Here is an 11,278-nt window from a genome sequence, read left to right on the forward strand (position 1 = left end):
TTAATAAGTAGGGGTGAAATACAGGATGAATTGACATGGGTTTTCAAAGTTTCAATTTGAAGGCTTCTGGACTAATACACTTAGGTCCTAATTGCAACCCTGGCGGTTGGTGTTAAAGTGGCAGTAATTCTTCAAACAGGCCAGCGGTAATTACCACCAAATTATGACCACGTGGAAAGATCTCCGATAGACAGCCAATGTACCACACCGACCGCCAGGGTGGAAACAACAGCCACCACGGAGGTAGCCACATACAGCCAGGCAGAAGTCAATGTACTGCTCACCATATTAAGACACATCAATCCGTCACCTTTTCCGGGGTGGTACAAACAACAGCAAAAGCCTGGCGGAAACAGACCTCAGAAGGGAAAGGACTCATCATTGCAGCCACAGGGAACAACCACGTCACCATAGAGCCTGAGCTGCATGCCTTCTCCATGATCTTCTACGTGCTGCTCCACCACCAGCACCAACAGTGGTGAAGACGACGACAGTAACTACAGCAGCCTAGCACACAAGGGAGGGGGGGAGGAAAACGAGAGTGACACACACACGCACAACACACACCCCACACACACACACCATACACACAACCAGCTGCATTACTAAAACATTTTACCCAAAAACTCGAATGAATAATGCAAGGACAAAACAATTTTGAAAAAGAGAATGTAATGAGAGCAACACATCTAGAAAAATAATTAAGGAAAGAGAATAGATATATACATATGTACATAAAAAGGGACACAGCCCAGTCCAAAATGTTCGTAGGCAAAATGGCCACAGGCCAAAATCCAAGGCCACACATGTCACCTGCATCAACACAGAGAGAACACTGCAGGGGCATCAGTTGGTAAATAGGCAAGCACCTCAGGTGGATGGGGGACTGGGGGCACCTCAGCCGGGAGATGGAACAAGACCACTGGTTCTGGAGGGGGCAACATGCCCTGTGCTTGGTCCTGGGGAGTGCAAGGCCACAGTCTCTTGAGTGGGTGACTTGCCCACTTGCTCTGGAGGGGGCAACATGCCCTGTCCTTGGTCCTGGGGAGTGCAAGGCCACAGTCTCTCAAGTGGGTCCCTTTCCCACTGGTTCTGGAGGATACCTCGTGCCCTGTGCTCTTGATCCTGGGGTGTCTTGGCTATGTGGGTGTCTGTCCCACTGGTTCTGGAGGGGGCCACGTGCCCTGTGCCCTTGATCCTGGGGTGACTTGGCTATGTGGGTATCTTACACACTGTTTCTGGAGGGGGCCTCGTGCCCTGTGCTCTTGATCCTGGGGTGTCTTGGCTATGTGGGTGTCTTACCCACTGGTCCTGGAGGGGGCCTCGTGCCCAGTGCTCTTAATCCCTGGGTGTCTTGGCTATTTGAGTGTCTTACCCACTGGTCCTGGAGGGGGCCTCATGCCCTGTGCTCTTGAACCTGGGGTGTCTTGGCTATGTAGGTGTCTTACCCACTGGTTCTGGAGGGGGCGTCGTGCCCTGTGCTCTTGATCCTGGTGTTTTGCTTTCCTTCTCTTATCTTATGACGGAGCTTACAATACTTCTCTGGAATGCACTTCTTAGTTTAAAGAAGACATTTATTGGTATTATTACTTCACCACGAGGTTCCTAAAAGACGAGATTAGTAGGTTGGAAGCACACATTTAAAAGTAGTCGCAGCAATGAAAGCAAAATATATCAAAGTACTTCTCAGTTGCAATGTACACAGCAAATACATGTGATTATATTATAGCATAACTTCAAAGCAAAGCATAAAAGTCAAAATTGCATCACCGTAGGGCCTATCACTCTGCTTCATCTTTCTTATGCCTGCAAGTTGATGACTCCGGTTCAACTGCGAGAAAGAGATTTTCCACCCAAACGGGAGACAGGAAACTGACGTCCGTTCCTGCCTGAAGTCCTGGAAGATCTTTCTCGCTGCTGCCTAGTGCCACCGTTAAAAGCAAAAATGCTGGCTCAGTGTGGGAACCGAATAAACCAGAGAGTGGCCAAGTCTCCAAACTTCACTCGTTCCCAGACTGGATTGAGAGGTAAACACAAAATCTACGCTCTCTTGTCAGCTAGGGTTTGGTGTGAATTCAATTTGAAAAACAAAGCTTGGTCTATCATGTGGAAAAACACAGCTTAGAAAAACACAGCTCATATGCAATGTCTCAACTGCAATGTCTAACTCCACGTTAAAGCCAATAGGCAGCTAACCTAAATACCAAATGTAATGTATAATGCCATGTTAAAGCCAATAGGACGCTAAACTGAATACAACATGTAATGTGCTACTGGTGAACATTGAGCAACTAATATGCGCAGTAGTGAAACACAAAGTCTTTGGTCAAACACAATTAATAGCATAACACCTGGGGAGTGCAAGGTCACAGTCACTCAGGTGGGTGTCATGCCCACTGGAATTACAGGTGGCAGGCCCCATAGCAGCCCATGAAAGCAGGATTACATACCGTCTGCTGGCGGTGATGGCTGCTCAGTGGTGGTGGTGCTGCTGGTGGGGGGAGGCTCCTGCCCATGCCCTGCAGCCTCGTACGGCTGCCCACTGGAGGTGGTGGTACGGCTGGTGGGGGGAGGCTCCTGCCCATCCCCTGTAGCTTCGGAAGGCTGCCCACTGGAGGTGGTGGTGCTGCTGGTGGGGGGAAGCACAACCATTGTTGGTGGTAGGGGATCCGTCACAGTTCTTGCCCCTTGGTCTTCCTGACTGCTGGTGCAGGCTCCTTTGTTCTTCCTGGCAGCTGGGGCAGGCTCCTTTACCTTCTTAGCAGCTGCTGGGGCAGGCACCTTGCTCTTCCTTGCAGCTGAGGCAGGCTCCTTTACCTTCTTGTGTGCTGGGGCAGGCTCCTTGGTCTTTCTGGCAGCTGGAGCAGGCTCCTTTCCCTTGAGGCTGACTTGTGCAGGCTCCTTCACCTTCAGGACATGTGGCCTGAATCCTTTTCCACCACGAGTGGGTGTGGTGACGACTGGGCCTGTGGACTTGGTGGCTGAGGTGCTTTGCTGGGCTCTTCCCACCTTAGTCAGACGTGCAGAACGAGGGAGGGGTAGAGAATAGGTCAATGGTGGATAGGAACAGATTTTTAGGGACATTGGGGAGGGAAGAGGGAGAAGGAATGGGATTGGAGGAAGAAGGAGTGGTTGTTGTAGGTGTCTATCTGCTGATTATGGGTGCAGGTGCATGGCCTGGATGCTGTAGTGAGGTGGATGGCTGTTGGGTGTCTGAGTGCTTGTGTTTGTGTACCTTAGGGGGGGCAGACACAGTGGGAGAGGACACAGGGGACGTGTGCATGGCTGTTGTGGAGTTGTCTGCCAGTGAGGTGTGTGTTCTGCTTGGTGTGGTGATGATGCTGGTAGTGGATGATGATGTAGTGCATGCAGGTGTGAGTGTAGATGGAACTGGGAGGGAGGAGGAGGAGGGGGACACAGTGGAAATAGTGGATGTTGGTGTACTGCATCTGGATGGTGTTTGTGTGAGTGCCTGTGGGATGAAGTGTGGTGCTTGTGTTTGCCTGTGCCACTCCTATGTGTTGTCTTGTATGCATGCTCATCTGCCTGTGTGATTTGTATGGGCTGGGGTTGAGGAGAATGGGGTTGGGAAGGGGAAGTTGGAGGGGGGAGGATAGAAACAGGGACAATGGCTGCCATCAGAGAGGAGGCCAGAACCTGAATCGATCTCTGTTGGACCCCCAATCCACTGTGAATGCCCTCCAAAAATGCATTAGTCTGTTGCATCTGGGATGCCAGCCACTGGGTAGCATTCACAATGGTTGACTGCCCTATAGAGATGGACCTCAGGAGGTCAATAGCCTCCTCACTCAGGGCAGCAGGGCTAACTAGGGCAGGGCCTGAGGTGCCTGGGGCGAAGGAGATGCCCACCCTCCTGGGTGAGCGGGCACGGGCAACTCGCTGAGGGGCTGCTGGGAGGGCGGTGCTGGTACGGGGGTGGCAACTGTACCTGTAGCTGGTGTGGTCACAGAGGTGTCCGCCACCACCAGGGAGCTTCCATCGGAGGAGGTATCTGTGTCAGAACTGTCCCCTCCTGTCTCCGCCATGGTGCTCCCCTTGCCCTCTGTCCCACTGGTGCCTTCACCGTCTGTGGACTCTACCCCCTGGGTCCTGTGGGATGCAGCTCCCTCTGTTGCCGGTGCCTCTGCTCCTTCTACAGATGATACTAATGCACATAAGGACAGGATGACAAAACAAAAACGGGGGGGGAAGAGACAAAGGATATACTTGGTCAATGGCTGCACCAACACCACCGTTGGCGTACAGAGCTCCCTCACACACAGGGAACAGCCCTATGCAACATGCCATAGCACTACCAGAGAAACAGTTAGCAGCCAAGGCATAGTGAGGAGCACACACCGCCAAATGCAGCACACCTGGGACCCACCCAGCCCTGACCAGTAGTGGATGCCTACGAGCTAGGTAGCAACATTTTCCCTTCTGAACCCCAGCCACCAGGGGACCTATGCTGCAATGTCAGGCCTGGCCAACGGGCACCCACTGGCACATATCCCCCACCCGGATACCACCATACCATGCATAAGTTATAATGATGGGCACTGTACTCACCCCCTTGTGGCTGCTGTGATGCCCTCAAGCACCCATCTAGCTCAGGATAGGCCACTGCCAGTATGAGGGCCATCAGGGGGTTGACGGTTCGACGGGCACCCCTTTCACATTGGGAGGCCATCCCCAGCTGGGCCTCCGCAGTCTTCCATGCCCAGCGTCTAAGGTCCTCCCACCTTTTCCGACATTGGGTGCTCCACCAGCCGTGACCCCCATGGTCCGCACGCCATATACCATTCTTTTGATCGGCGCTGACCTGCAGAGGAAATACACACAGGAAAATACAGTCAAACAGTCCTGCCTGTTACACTTATGGCCCACCATACCCCTTCACATCACCATTTACACACACATGGCCAAGGACACAACCAATACGCCGCCCAGAGGACATCCACTCACCACCTTACACAAGGCCTTCACACACACCACTCCATGCATTCATGCCACATGCATCGTGCCCACAGTGTACTCATCTGTTGGTCTGGAGGCCCATAGAGCAGTCCGTACTGTGGTAGGACCCCCATCCACCAGTCTCTCCAACTCCGCCGAAGTGAATGCTGGGGCCCTTTCCCCAGTGACACGGGCCATGGTAGGTTCCAGACACAGGTCACAGCAGCACATGCAGTGTAGGTCCTCTCCTGCTGAAGATCAGGTAGCAAGTGAGGAATCAGATAGAAAATAGAAGTCACGGCCGCAGTGGTGCATACCGTCACCGCTGGCGTAGATCACCATTGGCCACTGTAACCCATAGGGCCCAATGTGGAGTTCCACTGTGGTTCCCGACCGCCTCCCGCAACGGCGCACATCAACAGAATTACTTTACTTCCACCTGTCCCTCCACACAGGACAGGCGGACACCATTTCATGGGGGGGGCAGGCCCTGGATATTTGCTGTGTCACTGGTGAATTGGGCATACTGTACAAATCACACTTACCTATTACAAGTTAACAACATGCAAAGTTCTGTTGTAGCCCCATTGTTCATTTTGTGACCGGCTCCTCACTCTTTTGCCCCATAGCTTGCTAATGTTGTGGATGAATAGGAGATGGAGACAGACCCCTGGTGGACTTGGCAACATTGGAGGACAGGCACCTTATCCTCACCTATAGACATGACAGAGCCACAATCACAGAGCTGTGTGCCCAATTGGAGCCTGACCTGATATCTGCTATCCGTCACCCCACTGGGATCCCCCCTCTTGTGCAAGTTCTATCAGTGTTCCATTTCCTGGAAATTGGTTCTTTCTAGTGACAGCGGGCTAGGCAGCAGGAATGTCACAGTCAATGTTCTCAATAGTGCTAACAAGAGTGTTGTCTGCCCTGATTAAACACATGTGCAGCTACATTGTATTTTCCCAGTTTGAAGATTTTGCCACAGTGAAGGCCGATTTCTATGCAATGGGACATATCCCCAATATAATTGGGACGATTGATGGAACACATATTGCATTCCCCCCTCGTAAGAATGAACAGGTGTTCAGAAATCGCAAGAGTTTCCATCCAATGAATGTTCAAACGGTGTGCTTGGCGGACCAGTACATCTCCCACGTTAATGCTAAGTATCCTGTGTTGGTGCATGATGCCTTTGTCCTGAGGAATAGCAGCATCCCAAATGTGATGGGCCAACTACAGAGGCCCAGGGTATGGCTACTAGGTGAGTCCTGGTTCCCACCAAGTATATGTTGGTGTATGGGTATGGTGTGGGCCAAATGGGATAGTGTGTGGCTAAATATTGTCCCTCAATATTTACAGGTGACTCTGGTTACCCAACCTATCATGGCTGCTGACCCCTGTGAGGAATGCCAGGACAAGGGCAGAAGAATGTTATAATGAGGGTCACGGATGAACCAGAAGGATAATAAAAAGGACCTTTGGCCTCCTGAAGGCCAGGTTCAGATGCATCCATCTGACAGGTGGATCCCTGTGCTACACACCTAATAAGGTCTGCCAGATAGTAGTGGCATGCTGCATGTTGCTCATCCTTGCTCTGAGACGCCATGTGCCTTTTCTGCAGGAGGAGGGGGCAGAGGATGAGTAAGAGGACAACAGACCATCAGTAATCAGTAATCACAGTGTTACTTCACATTTCTATTGAATTTTTTGAAATTTCTGTGACACTGGCATGCTATTTCCCACTTCTATGCCGACTTACTGTACCCTTTGGCAATTCATTTTGCAGATGTTGGTGACCTCACATATGCTCCTGGTGTGATCACTGCAGCCAGCTACAGGTCATTAATCTATGCTCATTTTCTGTACAGTCGAAATCCAAAGTTTGTACATGTTTAAATGAATACATACTTAAAACATTTGACAGACTCCAAACTTCTTTTTTGTGCAAGGGTGTTTATTGAAGTGCTACAATTTTGAGGGGCAAGTGCAATGGGATGGGGTAATGTTTGAGGAAAGTCCAGGGTATTGTCCAAGGGGACATAGGAAGGGGAACAATGGCAGTTCAAGGTGGACAGGGTGACAGAGTGGGACACAAGGGTGACAATCAGAAGAGTCTAATTTCCTGGCGGGGGACTTGGCAATAGTCTCTGGCTTCTCTCTGGATCGCAGGGAACATTTGTGGAGGGTCCTCCTTCTGCAGGGGGAGGGGTGCTGGTGGCCTGTGAGTCCCAGTGGCAGGGCCTCCGGGCCACTAGCGGCAACAAAGATGGAAGGCTGTCCAGATGTCTGGCTAGTGGCAGGGGCCCAATGGTGTGACACTGCCTCCTTCATAATATTGGCCATGTGTGCCAACACCCCTGCTATGGAGATCAGGGTGTTCTTGATGGCCTGCAAGTTCTCCCTGGTCCCCTGGTACTGTCCCTCCTGCAGCCCCCTGTTCTCCTGCACATTGTCCAGGATCTGGCCCATTGTGTCCTGGGAATGATGCTATGCTCCCAGGATCTCTGCAAATGCCTCCTGGAGAGTCGGATCCCTGGGTCTGTCTTCAACCTGGTGCACAGCAGTCCTCTCAGTGCCCCTGTTGGCCTGTGCCTCTGTCCCCTGAACCGTATGCCCACTGCCACTGACCGCAGGTCCCCGTTTGTCATGGGTTTGAGGTGTGCCCTGGGGTCCCTGCAGAGGTGGACACATTGCTGGTTGACGTGTCCTGGGGACATAGTTATGGGTATGCTGGGTGGGTGCTGTGGTGATGTTCCCTGGTGGGGGAGACCCTATGGTGGTGTGTGACTGGGCCTGGGTAACCAAATGTCCAGAGGTCTTTGATGGGCCAGGTTGGTCATCCAGATCCTGAAGACCAGAGTTGTTGTCATCACTGTGGGCCTCTTATGTTGGGGGGCTGGATATTTCTGGCACCTCCTCTCCGGTGACAGTGGCTGGGGTACCTGTGGGGATGTAAATGATGTGTTATGGTTTCTGTATCTGACATATTGTGCATACATGACTTGCCCTCTTTGGTTGTATTAGCCCTGCCAGCTTTCACGTGGGCACTTTGGTGTATGGTGGGATGATAAGTTCTCTATAGTGTTCATGCTTTAGTGATGAGTGTCCATGCAGGGCTGTGAGTGGTGTCCATGCATTGGTGAAGCATGCATGGCTTGGCATTGGGATGAGTGAGATGTGATGGTGGGGTGTATGTGTAGTGGTGGAGTGATGGGAGTGAGGGTGGGGGTATGTGACGGCATGCAGGTAGGGGGATGATAGTAGTAATGAGTTGACTTACCAGAGTCCAGTCCTCCTCCTATTCTGGCCAGGCCCTCAGGATGCATGATTGCCAATACTTGCTCCTCCCATGCTGTGAGTTGTTGGGGAGGAGGTGGGGGTCCACCACCAGTCCTCTGTACAGCGGGTTGGTGTCTTGCTGCTATGAACGTACCTTCCCCCTAAGTCGTTCCACCTCTTCCTGATGTCATCCCTCGTTCTTGGGTGCTGTCCCACAGCATTGACCCTGTCCACGATTCTCCACCATGATTCCATCTTCCTAGCTATCAATATCTGCTGCACCTGTGTTCCAAATAGTGGAGGCTCTACCCTGATGATTTCCTCCACCATGACCCTCTGTGAATTGGGGGAGTCTTTGTGGTACCATGGGTGTTATGTGAGGTGTGTAGGTGAGGGTATGTTGGGTAATGTGTTGGGGTGTGTGGTGATGTGGGGCGTGTGAGTGGTGTATAGGTGTGAGTAGTGTGTTGCTCTGGTTGTGTTTGTGGTCTTGCTGTCTCTCTCTGGTGGCAATTGTTTGTAATGGTAAAGGGTTGTGGGTAATGTGGGTTTTTTGTTTTATAGTGGTGTGAGTGGGTGGGTGTGGTGTGTGCATGGTTGTCAAGTGTGTGTTGTTTGAATTGTCCAATGTGGTGTTGTTTTGTTTGTGTGTGCTTATTTTGAGCGCAGCAGTATGTACTGCCAATGGTTTACTGCTGTTGAGTGTCCACTGTGGTGATTCATGGGTCATAATGTGGTGGGTGTAGTTCTGTTGGCGTAACAGTGTGTGTTTTGATACCACCAGTTTATCACTGACCTTTGGTGCAGCAGATTTGTGTATGTGGCTCAAAACTGATGGACTGGTATATGTGTGTCATAATATGTTGAACAGATATCCTCCACGGCGGCGGTAAGTTAGCTGCAGTCTGCGTGGCAGTAAGTGGGATTTACCACCAATGTCATAATGAGGGCCTTAATTATGTAATGATTGTGAAGGGTCCAATAAAGTGTGGATGAAACTTATATGGTTGTTTAATTTTCACATTTCTAGTTGATAACCAGACTCTGTCACCTGATATAAAAGCAGGACCTGCTTTCCTCTTTCAAACCAGAAACTTTTGACATGTGGTTTTGACCTTGTTAACATTGGTGCATAACTGTTGTATGAGTTTTGCTATGTGTGTAGTCTGGAAGATAAGTCTTAAAATATGAAAATCAGTTTGTAGTGTTAGTAACAGTAGAAAGCGTGGAAGAAGGTGGTGATCATCAAAAAATTGTGACATGCTGGTGGAAGTATGATTAAGGGTATAGTAAGCAAATTCAGGGTCCCACAGAAGGTATGCCCAGGAGCTGTCTATGTTTGAGAGATAGTACCGCAAATACTGCTTCAGGACCTGATTTACACATTCCTTTTGACCATCTGATTCACGATGGAAACTGGTAGACAAATTGTTCTGTATCTGGAAAGTTGTGCACCACACTTTCTATAATCATGAGGTAAACTGTGAGCCTCGATCTGAGGTGATAGTTTGGGTTAAACTGTGTAAACGTACCACACATTAAAACAAAAGAGTTACCAGTTTTGTGGCTGTAGGTAGTCCAGAAAATGCCATAACATGTTCCATTTTGGATAGTCTAGCTACTATTACCAAGATAGAATTCTTACCCTGGATTTTTGGCAGGTCTGTAATAAAGTCTATAGAGATGTCTTCCCAAATTTGGGTTCGAATGACAGAGGTTGTAAATACCCTCATTTTTGGGAGTGATCAGCTTTGGCTCTTGAGCAGTTGTCACAGCCTTGCACGTATTTTATGACATTTTGTCACCAACTAGACAACGAAAAAATTTGACAAAAAATTCCAAGGTCATCATATGGCTAGGATGGCCTGATATGGGATGTTGATGACACAAATTAAGCACATATATTAAGTTACCTTGAAAAAGAGGTTTCCACAGAATGGAACATTTATTGTTTCTTTGTTACCATCCAATTGCTTTCTGTACAGGCATATGCTGTTTTATGTCTTCCAGGCAATGACTTGATATTGTGGTTCCTAATATCTGGTTGTTTGAAATCATAGGTGGTAGATTAGCTTTTTCTGTTGATTTTGGTGTTTTATCATAATGATATAATGTATCAGCTTTATTGTTTTTAACTCCTGGTCAGAAGGTTATAATGAAATCAAATTCAGCAAAAAAAAGAGTCCATCTCAATTGTTAGGCGTTAATGTCTAGGCACATTATAAAAATTGCAAGTTGTGGTGAGCCACATACATCATGATGAGTAATTTAGCGGCAAGCAAATAATGACCCCATTCTTTAAATGCTAGTATTATGGCTAACAACTCCTTTTCGGCCACTGTGTTATTACGCTCGGATATTTGGACCTTTTTTAGAGAGGTACACCACCAGATGCAGTTGGTTAGTGTTGATGTTAGGATGTTTGAGACCTGGTGCTGTAATAAAGGCCTTTTTGAGGGTCCTGGAACACTTTATTGGTATTTTGTGTCCATTTTAAATTAGCCCCCTTTTGTAGCAATTGTGTTAATCGTGTAGTCTTGGCAGAGAAATAACTTATTTTCCATCTATAGAAATTATTGCTTAATGTCCTTGACTGACTTAGGTTAGGGTCAATCGTAGATTACTTGTAGCTTCAGGTAAACCATGGTTATGCCTTGAGGTGAAATGAAACAGCCCAGGAATTCACCTTTGTTGGAATGGAATTCACATTTTGACAGTTTACAATATAAACTATGTTCTTGCAATGTACTCAGAATTGTTCTTACATGTTCTTCATATTCAGACTGAGAATTGGAATATATTAAGTTGTTGCCGATATAGATGATCCCAAATCTGTTCAGATATTCTTTAAGGACATTGTTTCCAAAAAATTGAAATGCTGCTGGAGCATTCAAAGAGGCCATAACTTGTCCAAAATGCTGTCTTTCATTCATCACCAGCACAAACGCGGATAAGATGATATGCCCCTCTGAGATCTAACTCAGTGTACATGGTGGCTGGTCTAACTTGATCGAGGAGCACTGGAATAAGTAGTAATGTG

This window comes from Pleurodeles waltl, chromosome 3_1 (genome assembly GCF_031143425.1).
Source record: "Pleurodeles waltl isolate 20211129_DDA chromosome 3_1, aPleWal1.hap1.20221129, whole genome shotgun sequence".
Taxonomy (NCBI): domain Eukaryota; kingdom Metazoa; phylum Chordata; class Amphibia; order Caudata; family Salamandridae; genus Pleurodeles; species Pleurodeles waltl.